Source organism: Schistocerca gregaria, chromosome 1 (assembly GCF_023897955.1).
Source record: "Schistocerca gregaria isolate iqSchGreg1 chromosome 1, iqSchGreg1.2, whole genome shotgun sequence".
NCBI classification, from domain to species: domain Eukaryota; kingdom Metazoa; phylum Arthropoda; class Insecta; order Orthoptera; family Acrididae; genus Schistocerca; species Schistocerca gregaria.
In genome coordinates, this window is record NC_064920.1 from 1,112,088,944 (window position 1) to 1,112,102,523 (window position 13,580).

At 46.0% G+C, this 13,580-nt stretch overlaps 1 protein-coding gene across 1 annotated transcript in view; it reads right to left on the bottom strand.

The window, feature by feature from the left end:
* The window catches only part of LOC126283425 (RNA-binding protein Musashi homolog Rbp6), a 1,171,251-nt gene that overhangs the window by 341,652 nt on the left and 816,019 nt on the right, over window positions 1–13,580 (bottom strand). The window lies entirely within an intron of this gene.

Here is a 13,580-nt window from a genome sequence, read left to right on the forward strand (position 1 = left end):
TCGGCTGGAAGCGATTCTCACACTTCTTGCCACAGTACACGCACATTTTTGCGGCATCTGCAGTAATAGCGGCGACCGGATCACAGCATATCAGAAACATGGAAAACAGTAAAGTACATCGCAGACCGAGACTACCTTAAACATTTTTTTCAGATCCCTAATCTTCTGACTGGTCTGATACGGCCTGCAATGAATTCTGTCCTCTAGCTAACTTTCCATCTCACAGTAGCACTTACACTCTACGTCCTCAGTTATTTGTTGGGTATCTTGTAATTTCTCTCATCCACTATTGTTTTTGAACTCTACAATTCCCTTTAATAACATGAGAGTTATTCTGTCATCATGTCCTCTCTTTTTATCAGTTACTTGCACATGTTCCTCTCCACGGCCATTCTGCAGAGTAGATCATCATTTCTTTCCGTATCAGTACATCCAACTTTCAACATCTCTGAACAGCACCACATTTCAAACGGTTCCATTCTCTTCTTTTCCGATATTTCCACAGTCCATGATTCACTTCCGTAACAATAGTGTGCTCCAAATGTACGTTCTCAGAAATTCCCTCCTCAAAATAAGGGTCTTAGTTGATGCTAGAAGACTTATTTCGGCGAAGAATGCCCTATTTGCCTGTAGCAATCTGCTTTTTTATGTCCTTCTTGGTCCGCCTGTCATGTGTTATTTTGTTCCCATGGTAGCAGAATTGCTCAAGCGCGATCTTAAGTTTACACTTAATGTCATTTCGGGTATTCCTCATTACTTTCGTCTTACTTCGCTTTGCTTTCAGTCTATTGCTTATACTTATTAGACTATTCATTCCATTCAACAAGTCCTGCAGTTCTTCCTTAAAGCAATTCTTATTTATTCTTCAGTATCGGTGGACATTTTTAATTACACGTTTCGATCACTCCGTACCATCTTCAGGTCATTGTAGTTGCGTCGCTAACCCATCTTTTCTGTTCGGAACATCAGATCACAGTACTCTGTATACTGTACATATAGTGTATACTCAGACATGGGGTTCTGAACAGACTAGATGGATTGCTCAAGCAGCTACTTAGATCCGTAGGTGATCCAGAGTTACAGAAACGTGTCACGTAATTAAAAACGAGCAACTGAAACTGAAGAACCAATGAGAATTGCAGTGTTAAACATGGCTGTTTCAGAGCAACCGTATACTAGTTTCTCTATAGGATTATGCAGCCAACCGGTTGCAGATAACTGTTTGGTGCAATGACTTAGATTTCGACACCTACGAAGAATGTCTTCATCAGAATGAAATTACATTGCGAGAAAGCAATGGTCAGAATTTAGAGCAGCTACGTTCAGATCAAAAATAAAGTAAAACACGTTCCAGCCTTTGCTACGTGAGCCTAGTCAGGAACTTGGAGTCTAATGTTGTCCCTATCCAGACACATGTAGCAAAGGCTGAACGTGTTTTATTTTATTTTTGACTTGAGAATAGCTGCCATTAATTCCATTGTTTCTCACGTCAGCTCGTAGTTTCAACTTGAATTCGATCTGTGTTGAAGACACTCACCACAGCACTCCTCGAATACCCGACAAGTCGTGCAGTTGCTGAAATCCTCGTTCCTAGCCTCCAAACCATCACACTCTGCCGTCGGTCAAACGTATGGACCACGCATTTTCCCCATTCTGCATACGGACTGTACACTCACTGATAGCAAATGCAACGTGCGTGTGTCTGACAAGCAGTCATTCCTCGTCATGTGACACTGAAATCGCCTGGACGGGCTTATATCCACAGTAGGTCGGTGGTCATAATGTTCTGTCTGATCGGTGTATAATGTCAGCGGCACAGTTTTTTTCAAAACTGTTGTTTAGGAAATCGAAAGAGGCACCACTAAAGACGTCTAGAAGCTTCAACCAGAATCGTACGACGGATGTCGCACGCCGCAGGGGCGCCGACGGCGCGGTGATTATTGTTAATGGAGGCCAGAGTGTGCCTTGTAGGAAGAGAATAATAAAGTGGCGTGCCCGCGGCTCTGCAGTTTACGGTCGCGTTAAAGTGGACACTGCGAGAGGAGAAGAGTGGCGGGGAAGACAAGAGCAGGGGATAGAGGAAAGGTAAGATGGGGCCCCGCCGGGCGACGATTAAAGTAAAGTGGATGGGCATTGTTTGAAATGGAGATGAGACCCGCGTAAAGGTGCGACCGGGAGTAGGAAAAGAGCAGAAGGAAGTGCAAATACTTTCGGCCGGCGCCGGTGGAGAGAGGCTTCTGTTAAGGCTCCTTCCGCAAAAACTACGCCGAAGCACACGAGAGAGAGCCGCCTGCCGTAATAACAGACGCTTCTTAAAATATTCGTTTCGCCCCGTTAACTGTCTTCTGCCTCGCATATGTTCATATTTCTTCACAGACGTGAGTCAGTCTCTAATCTACAAGGAGACATTCAAATCTCCGTCGACTAGTTGCCTATTGCGGGTTGCAGGTAACATTGTAGTCGAGTATTGCATTTCGCCAGCTCTTACACGGAAACCGAATTCCGCTGACGTAACTACTCTGCCCATTCAATACTTCCAAACTCTTTCAGCGCTGGTATTTCAGTGTAATTTAGCATTGTTATGCATTATACCTCCATAACTGGCGCAGACGAATGGTTTTATCAGCGGTCCTGACCCTGTTCTACTGAGGCATTTTCTGCCTTTGTCCGTGTTCGACGTACAGTATATAACTTTAGTATTTCGAACGGAGTACTGGCTAAGTTATACCGCAACTGGGGGAAGAAAAAGACCTCAACTTTTTTGCTAAAATTTTTATGACGTCATAGTTCTCCGCAGTATGTAAGCTGTGACCACGTGAAAGACCACAGAAGTAAGACCTGCAACAAACACAAAGTACGTTTTGAAAAGCACTGTCCAAACCACTTCAAACTCGGGAATGAATCAACCACATTTAATGGGTAATGGCGTTCTTTCTCCCAAGACGTTGGAATTTACTGGAGGTCGAGTATTTCATATAAAATGCGCAAAATAATATTTTTTTAGTTTCCAAAAGAAAGAACGTTTGTACGTAATACTTCGTAAGCCGCCAAAGGTGCGTAGCGGAACGTGCTTTTGGTACCACTATCTGATGCCCCCCTTCCCTGTTCCACTCGCGAATGGCAGATTAATCTACCACGTCCCGTACGAGTTGGGGCAGAGCGTGTACGAGTAATGAGTGCCACGAGTAATGAGTGTGATGGGCAAAGCATCTACTGGGCTCACGACGAATGTAGTGTGTGGACATGTTTGGGAATGTAGGTCTCAAGGGGAGCGTGCAAGGGATAAGTCCCTGCAGGCTTGTGTGCAGATTTCGATTCCTCCTCTGGCACTTTTTTTTTCTTCTGTTTCATTTTCTTTTGTTATTCCACCAATTATACAGAAAGTTTCCCAAACCTACATTATCTTTAACAAATTAGTTACACTACTGAATAAAAATTATTTGCTTTATGTCCAACAACACAATTCATGGCGGTGGGTTTTTCCATTTTTCATTGTAAAGTATATGAGGAAAAAACAATGGGAAATTTAATAAAATAAAAAATAAAATAAAAAGAATAAAAGAAGATGGATAGAGCGTCTGCTATGTAAGCAGGAGATCTTGGGTTCGAGTCCCGGCCGGCGCCCACATTTTCAACATGTCCCCAATGATGTCTATCAACGCCTGTTTGCAGCTAGGGAGACGATTTAATTATCATTTCATTCTAGAGAAGCTACACGGTCATCAATGGTATCTGTTCTGTCACCAATAGATACTATGCTCACATATAGTTATTTACTATACGTAAAACGAGCCCCTATGTGAATATCTGACACAGACAGGAGGGGCCATTAAGTTTCATTCGGCTATTATTTCCAGTGTTTAGGAAATAGCATTAATAAAAGCAGATCAGCCACCACACCAGCTAGAATGGCCAAATGAGTTGGATCGTTAAGAACTTCACATTCGGCGTCTAAAACTTATGTGGTCACATATCCACGGAGACGAAGTGATTTTTAGTGTTTTTCAGGATTTTTACCATTTGGGTAAGCAAGCGATTTGAGTGTTTATCGGACAGCATCGAAAGTCATAAAACTCGTGTATGAAACAGAAAACTGAATTTCTTACGATGATGGTGTTAGCTATCGCAGTAATATACACTCCTGGAAATTGAAATAAGAACACCGTGAATTCATTGTCCCAGGAAGGGGAAACTTTATTGACACATTCCTGGGCTCAGATACATCACATGATCACACTGACAGAACCACAGGCACATAGACACAGGAAACAGAGCATGCACAATGTCGGCACTAGTACAGTGTATATCCACCTTTCGCAGCAATGCAGGCTGCTATTCTCCCATGGAGACGATCGTAGAGATGCTGGATGTAGTCCTGTGGAACGGCTTGCCATGCCATTTCCACCTGGCGCCTCAGTTGGACCAGCGTTCGTGCTGGACGTGCAGACCGCGTGAGACGACGCTTCATCCAGTCCCAAACATGCTCAATGGGGGACAGATCCGGAGATCTTGCTGGCCAGGGTAGTTGACTTACACCTTCTAGAGCACGTTGGGTGGCACGGGATACATGCGGACGTGCATTGTCCTGTTGGAACAGCAAGTTCCCTTGCCGGTCTAGGAATGGTAGAACGATGGGTTCGATGACGGTTTGGATGTACCGTGCACTATTCAGTGTCCCCTCGACGATCACCAGAGGTGTACGGCCAGTGTAGGAGATCGCTCCCCACACCATGATGCCGGGTGTTGGCCCTGTGTGCCTCGGTCGTATGCAGTCCTGATTGTGGCGCTCACCTGCACGGCGCCAAACCGCATACGACCATCATTGGCACCAAGGCAGAAGCGACTCTCATCGCTGAAGACGACACGTCTCCATTCGTCCCTCCATTCACGCCTGTCGCGACACCACTGGAGGCGGGCTGCACGATGTTGGGGCGTGAGCGGAAGACGGCCTAACGATGTGCGGGACCATAGCCCAGCTTCATGGAGACGGTTGCGAATGGTCCTCGCCGATACCCCAGGAGCAACAGTGTCCCTAATTTGCTGGGAAGTGGCGGTGCGGTCCCCTACGGCACTGCGTAGGATCCTACGGTCTTGGCGTGCATCCGTGCGTCGCTGCGGTCCGGTCCCAGGTCGACGGGCACGTGCACCTTTCGCCGACCACTGGCGACAACATCGATGTACTGTGGAGACCTCACGCCCCACGTGTTGAGCAATTCGGCGGTACGTCCACCCGCCCTCCCGCATGCCCACTATACGCCCTCGCTCAAAGTCCGTCAACTGCACATACGGTTCACGTCCACGCTGTCGCGGCATGCTACCAGTGTTAAAGACTGCGATGGAGCTCCGTATGCCACGGCAAACTGGCTGACACTGACGGCGGCGGTGCATAAATGCTGCGCAGCTAGCGCCATTCGACGGCCAACACCGCGGTTCCTGGTGTGTCCGCTGTGCCGTGCGTGTGATCATTGCTTGTACAGCCCTCTCGCAGTGTCCGGAGCAAGTATGGTGGGTCTGACACACCGGTGTCAATATGTTCTTTTTTCAATTTCCAGGAGTGTATTCTTGCTACGTTGCTTGTAAGACATCAGGTTTACTGTATGTGCTACACTCGGCAATATATTTGTTCCATCGGATTTTTGCATGGCGTACGTTCTTCCAGCGTGTCTCTACCTCAATACACAACCGTATAATAGATATAAATACGTCTCAAGCAATTAAGAAGATCAGGGTTCTACCACTCCGTTAGCGACAAAGTCATTACGGACAGGTCGGACGCTCAGGTTGGAGAAAGTTGGAGAAGGAAATAGGGCGTAACCCTTGAAAGGCACCACTGCAGCATTTACCTTTGTTTACTTATGAAAATCACGGGAAACATAACATGCGTTAAGGCAGGACTGCAAGCAAATGGTAGAGTAATCGAGTCAATGGACATCAGTAAGACAAAAGCACTTCTAGAGGTCCATGATCTGGCATTAAAATAAACAGACAGCTTTAAATACATTGAAGCATTTTCAGTGATAGCAGGAGCTGTGATTCGAAACTGAAGCAATGCAGTCAGCATCTAATAGAGCAAATTTTAATGTAGCACACATACCAAGGGCTAGACAACTTGGACGAAGCGTCTAAATTAAACCGTACTAAAATGTCTTAAATCACTCATTAATACTCTATGGATGTGAACCATCAACTTTAAGGAAGGCGGCAGTTTTTGAACAGACGTTTCTGAGAGAAATGTTTGGACCTATGAGTGGCTACGAATACAATAGTATGATACATTAAAAAATATAAAGAACTGATAGATACTGCACTGACGTACTACTGGGGTGGGCAAAAAATGCACCTTGGAAATAAATGCAGTGCTAGCCAAGGCTACAGATAGGTTGCGCTGTTGCATTTGACTACGAACGGCACCTGTAAAATGTCTACAATACGCTGCAAGATCAGTCTTGGTCAAACGGTGTTCGGTATGGATGTGAGTACTTTACATTGGAACTAAGTGAATTAGAACGTGGCAAAATATTGGTGGTCGTATGCCCTTGGATTCCGTAGAAATGTTGGAACACGTGAGGCAATACTGACTCTACGGCTTATCTTAGAAAATAGATTAAAGAAAGGCAAACCTACGTTTCTAGCATTTGTAGACTTAGAGAAAGATTTTGACAATGTTGACTGGAATACTCTCTTTCAAATTCTGAATGTGGCAGGGGTAAAACACAGGGAGCGGAAGGCAATTTACAATTTTTACAGAAACCAGTTGGCAGTTGTAAGAGTCGAGGGGCATGAAAGGAAAGCAGTGGTTGCGAAGGGAGTGAGACAGGGTTGTAGCCTCTCCCCGATGTTATTCAATCTGTATATTGAGCAAGCAGTAAAGGAAACAAAAGAAAAATTCGTAGTGCTTGGAAGAGCAGTTGAACGGAATGGACAGTGTCATGAAAGGAGGGTATAAGATGAACATCAACAAAAAACGAGGATAATTGAATGTCGTCGAATTAAGTCGGGTGATGCAGGAATTAGATTAGGAAATGAGACGCTTAAAGTAGTAAATGAGTTTTGCTATTTGGAGAGCAAAATAACTGACGATGGTCGAAGTAGAGAGGATATAAAATGTAGACTGGGAATGGCAAGGAACGCGTTTCTGAAGAAGAGAAATTTGTTAACATCGACTATAGATTTAAGTGTCAGGAAGTCGTTCCTGAAAGTATTTGTATGGAGTATAGTCATGTATGGAAGTGAAACGTGGACGATAGATAGTTTAGACAAGAAGAAAATAGAACCTTTCGAAATGTGGTGCTATAGAAGAATGCTGAAGATTAGATGGGTGGATCACATAACTAATGAGGAGGTATTGAATAGAATTGAGGAGAAGAGGAATTTGTGGCACAATTTGACTAAAAGAAGTGATCGTCTGGCAGGACATATTCTGAGGCGTCAAGGGATCACCTATGTAGTATTGGAGGGCAGCGTGGAGGGTAAAAATCGTAGAGGGAAACCAAGAGATGAATACAGTAAACAGATTCGAAGGATGTAGGTTGCGTTAGGTGCTGGGAGTTGAAGAAGCTTGCACAGGATAGAGCAACATGGAGAGCTGCATCAGACCAATCTCTGGACAGAAGACGACAACAACAACAATATGCTTCCGTAACCAAGACAACCGAAGTATTTGAAGATTTATGCCGCACACAAGGAATACGGAACATCTTTATTCACTAAGTTACAACGCTGATGGATGTGAGTGTTCAGTGACTGTGGCAAACGGGCATTGAAGAGGATTCTGTCAAAATATGAGTGTGACAGCTGCGAAAGTCACTGCAGAACCCTTAGTGAGGGTGCCATAAGGCAGAATGGAACTAGAGACATTTAGGGAGCAGTGGGCGACAGCAAGAGGTTCCAAAGTGGAATGGAGATACTGAAGACTTGGTACTGCAACTAATAAGTGTACAACAACTGCCACCGACTGGAAAATATGTAGGGTACGTGTAGTCGTATAGAGCAAAGGGGCGAATAGTTAAGTAAGCGTTGTAAACAGGTAGACGCTACCAAACTAGGAACTACGAAATACGAAACTCAGATAGGCCGGGTGAGGTTTGTTGCAATTGTCAGAAGGATTCCTACGGAAGAAATCTTTCTTGTTTAATTTCTCGTTTCGTAATATGAGACCCACGAGCAGGCTACTGCAACTAGCCGTAAATCTGTGGACTACCTAGCACTTTACCACAGCGACTGTACACCCTGTTACCGTTTTACAGCCCTAACTTTTTGGGGAACGGTGCCCGGAGAAGTGGCCGGTGACGGGGCAACGTTAAGTTCCAAACGCGGGCCTGATTTACAGTGCTATTTGGCACGAAGCGTTTATAACCAAGTTGGGCGCGTGGTGGATTTATAGGTGGCGCGGTTTTACGTGATTTACGCGGCAAGTTGGCGGCCCTGTGGAACGGCTGCGACGCGATGTGCTCCGCGCAGTGCGGGACTTCCCCGAAACCCAGCAGGTAACCGGTGCGTCGCGTGCGGACGTGTCCGCCTGTTTTACACGACACGCCGGGAGGGAACAAGCGTCACGTCTCGCAGCTGTTACACGGCTTCCAGCGTGCCAGCCAACCTACAGCGGTACCGGTTCATTCGCGCCAGCACTTTTAATCTACGGCGTTAAATACTCAGTTCAGAACTAGTGGAATATAAACATTCCGAAGCGAGACGAAGGGATGGGAAGTTAGGGTTTAGCGCCCCGTAAAAGAAAAAGTCTTTATGGACGTAGCGCAAGCTAGGATTGGGACAGAGTGGGAAGGGAATTCGGCCGTGTCAAGGAAAGCATCACAGCGATTTAGAGAAACCACGGGAAACCTAAATAGTAAGGCAGGATGAAGAGTTGATTACCTTCCTGCAGAATACGCTTCGCTATTGCACTCCGTTTATCTGTGGCAGTGGATGAGGTTGATGGCGAGCTCACTGACTCAGTGTCCAGTACCAGTGATAACACATGAATTCATTACATCTACACACATACTCAGCAAGCCGCCTTATACTTCATGGGACTACTAGCTGTTCTCTTTCCTGGCCCAGTCACAAACTCAAAAAAATGGTTCAAATGGCTCTGAGCACTATGGGACTTAACATCTATGGTCATCACTCCCCTAGAACTTAGAACTACTTCAACCTAACTAACCTAAGGACAACACACAACACCCAGCCATCACGAGGCAGAGAAAATCCCTGACCCCGCCGGGAATCGAACCCGGGAAGCCGGGCGCGGGAAGCAAAAACGCTACCGCACGACCACGAGATGCGGGCAGTCGCAAACTGGGCGACGGAAAAATGACTGTCCGTATGCCTTCGTACTAACTCAAATTTCTCGTTCCTTCGTGGTTCTTACGCGAAATGTGCGTCGGGGGCAGCAGGAATCCTTCTGCCGACAGCTGCAAATGCCGGTCTTCTCAATTTCTCAACAGTGTTTTGCGAAGAGAAAGTCGTGTCCCCCAAGGGATTCCCATTTGAGTTCAGAAAGTATCTCCGTAATTCTCGCGTGTTGATCGAGCCTTCCGCTAGCAAATCTACCTGTTCGCATTCGAATTTCATCGATATATTACTTTAATCCGACCTGGTTGGGATCCCAAACACTCGAACAGCACTCTAAAATGGATTTCACTAGTGTTCTATAAGCGCTCTAGTTTATAAGTGAGATATATTTTCCTAAAATGTTCGCCTTCCCAACTACAATCCGTGCATACTAATTCTATTTCATATCGTTTTGCAACGTAACGCCTAGATACTCAACCGATCTGACTGAGTCAAGCGGTACACCTCTAGTACTGTATGCCAAAATGACTGGATTGTTTTTCCTGCACACTCGCAAGTTGCCATTCATCGCACTAACTGGAAATTTTGCCCAACTCATCTTGTATCCTCGTACACTCATCCTACTATGACACCTTGCCCTACAGAAAAGCGTAATCAGCAAACAGCCGCAGGTTACTGCTCACCCTATCCGTCAGATAATTTATGCCTATAGAAAATATTATCGGCCCCATCACACTTTCCTGTGGCACTCGTGACGATATTCTTGCCTCTGATGAATACACGCCATCGGTGACAACGTACTGCGTTCTATTGCCTTCGACCCACTCACAAATCTGAGAGGCTAATTCATATGCTTGGCTTGGACCTTGGTGAAGACTCGGCAGTGAGGCACCGTGTCGAACGCTCTCTGTGTATCTAGGAGAGTGGAATCTGCCTGGTGCCCTTCACCCTTGGTTCGCAGGATACCACGTCAGAGAAGGGCAAGCTGAGTTCCGCTCGAGCGATGCTTTAAAATCTGCGCTGATTTGTGGATAGCAGCTATTCCGTCTCAAAGAAATTTGTTATATTCAAACTGAGAATATGCTCAAGGATTCTGCAGCTAACCGATCTTAAGAATAACTCTCTCTCCGTCACAACGGGCCTCGGAAGGCGACCGCCGTGTCATCCATGTCACCATACGCGGATATGGAAGGGCATGTGGTCAGCACAACTCTGAGTGCTTTCGGCTTGCCAACAGCGCTGGACAGACCCGTATTGATAGCTATCCAAGTGTTGGCCACTCCCGACGGCGCATAACTTCGATGACGTGACGGGGGTACCGGTGTTACCACTACGGGAAGGCTGCTGGCTGATCTTAAGGATATGGGTATGTGATTTTTTTACGTTTCTTATACTTGTATACTGGAGATACCTGCGCTATTTTCCATTCGCTTGGGACTTTTCACTGGGCGAGACAATGGTGCTAAATTCAAGCCAAGCAAGGGGCAAGGCCAGTACAGGATATGTGAAAAAGATAATACTGCTTCAGTAGATTACATTGTCTGCGTATATTAAGTTGTAAACTTTCGGTGAATTTTAGCTTACGATTCGAAACTAAATGTTTTCCATGACGCCGGTCTCAAGTTTCTGGTTCATGTGACTGCCAGCAGGGGTTCAGCGAAGAGGTTAACTATCTTGAACGCTCATACGCCAATGTGCCTCGAATCCAAATGCCGATAACACGGTAACAGGAAGCGTTTTGAGATCTCCGTTTTAATAGCTAATTCTCAGTTACAGCTTTGCGTCGTAATTTTTGTCGAGAAAACAGCACTGCACTTCCAATAGATAAAAACATTCGTAGACGGCATCAACATTTTCCAGACATTTATCGTATACGTAAGAGGAAATCCGCGTGTGCTCGTTGAAGACGTAGAACGCGTTCAACACAATTTTGCAGGAAGTACACAGAAGTCTACTGAGCTTGCCATCCGAGAGTTCGTCATTCCTCATTTGTCTGTCTCGTAATATTGCGGTGATACTGTTGTCTCAAACCGAACGGGATTCAGTTGCTTCCACCCCTTGAAAGTGATCCAGGAGGTTGAAAACTCCACCTGTGGTTGTCATTTTCAGTGGATTAAGTCAGGTGCAACACTTTTTATGCGCTGTTTTGCACTGAAAAGTGCCCGGAAATATGTTCATCTCGAAAGGCGTTCTTTTCGTGTTTCTTTCTTTTTAAGAATTACATCGTAGTGATTTAGGAGATTGATGCCCCCGAACACTGGCCTTAAAATACTATAAATATTAAGATAGTCGAAGAGGACAGAGCAGTCTCTAAGGTATCATTGTCAATCTGCGAACTTACGGGCCACACTGTGAACAGCAAAATGGAGATACAAGTTCCACCTGCGCTGAAAGCACTGTTCAGTGAACAAAGTGACTTAATTGGAGGTGAGAGGAAGAAAACCTGAATCTGTTGGAGTGCACGGGTTTTCAGTCCGTGGTAAGGGGGGGGGGGGGCGGGAGAAGGTGTGAGACACGCAGAGTTAAGGAGGAGGGGGAAGAGATTAGAGTTGTGACATAAGGGTCTACAGAGACGGAATGGAAGCTAGGATTACGTAAGGATGAGGAAGGAAATCGGCCGTTCCCTTTTAAAGGAACCATCCCAGCATTTGGCAGGAGCGATATAGCCAATCACGGAAATCAAAATGGTTCAAATGGCCCTGAGCAGTATGGGACATAGCATCTGAGGTCATCAGTCCCCTAGAACATAAAACTACTTAAAGCTAACTAACCTAAGGGCATGACACACATCCATGCCCGAGGCAGGATTCGAACCTGCGACAGTAGCTGTTGCGCGGTTCCAGACTGTAGTGCCTAGAACCGCTCGGCCTCAGCGGCCTGCAATCACGAAAATCCTAAATTTGTATTGCCGGACGGGGATTTGTACCGTCATTCTACTGAACGTGAGTCCAATGAGCCACCTTGCTTTCTTGATTCTCAGGGTACCTCCGAGGTTTCAGGAAATGGCAAAGCAAAGTTACAAGGCATGCAGAAAACAGCGCGTATCTGTGGACAGAGTGTCTCCACAAGTTTTTAACCAACATTACAGGTCCTCAATATGTACACCACTTGTGACTTGACAAACGCAGGTATGTACGTGCAGCTCAGTGATACGAATTGTTACTGAAAACATGATAGCAACTCGCCTTGCAGTTAACGTTGAATGGGTTGCATATCAGCAGGTGCCAACTACTTCGATGCGACAATATGGAGCGGACTGGAGCAGATGGTTAACAACGAAACGTAGAAGACAATACAGCCTACAAGTGCAGGCTGTAATTATAGGAATTCTGAAAACTACACCACTGGCCATTAAAATTGCTACACCACGAAGATGACGTACTACAGACGCGAAAATTAACCGACAGGAAGAAGATGCTGCGATATGCGCCGGTGGCGACACCTACAACGTGTTGACATGAGGAAAGTTTCCAACCGATTTCTCATGCACAAACAGCAGTTGACCAGTGATGCCTCTTGTAAGGAGGAGAAATGCATACCATCTCGTTTCCGGCATTGACTCAATGACTGTTAGCAGAATATGGAATCGTTGGACTCAGGAGGGTAATACGGAACACCGTGCTGGGTCCCAACGGCCTCGTATCACTAGCAGTCGAGATGACAGGCATCTTATCCGTATGGCTGTAACGGATCGTGCAGCATCGTCTCGATCCCTGAGTCAACACATGAGGACGTTTGGAAGACCATCTGTACTACAGTTCGACGACGTTTGCAGCAGCATGGACTATCAGCTCGGAGACCACGGCTGCGGTTATCCTTGACGCTGCAACACAGACAGGAACGCCTGCGTTGATGTACTCAACGACGAACCTGGGTGCACGAATGGCAAAACGTCATTTTTGCGGATGAATCCAGGTTTTGTTTACAGCACCATGTTGGTCGCATCGGTATTTGGCGACATCGCGCTGAACGCACATTGGAAGCGTGTATTCGTCATCGCCATACCGGCGTATCACACGGCGTGATGGTATGGGGTGCCATTGGTTAAACGTCTCGGTCACTTCTTGTTCGCATTGACGGCACTCTTAACAGTGGACGTTACATTTCAGATGTATTGCGACCCGTGGCTCTACCCTTCATTCGATCCATGCAAAACCCTACATTTCAGCAGGATAATGCACGACCACATGTTGCAGGTCATGTACGGGCCTTTCTGGATTCAGAAAATGTTCCATTGCTGTCCTGGCCAGCATATTTTTCAGATGTCTTACCAACTGAAAACGTCTGGT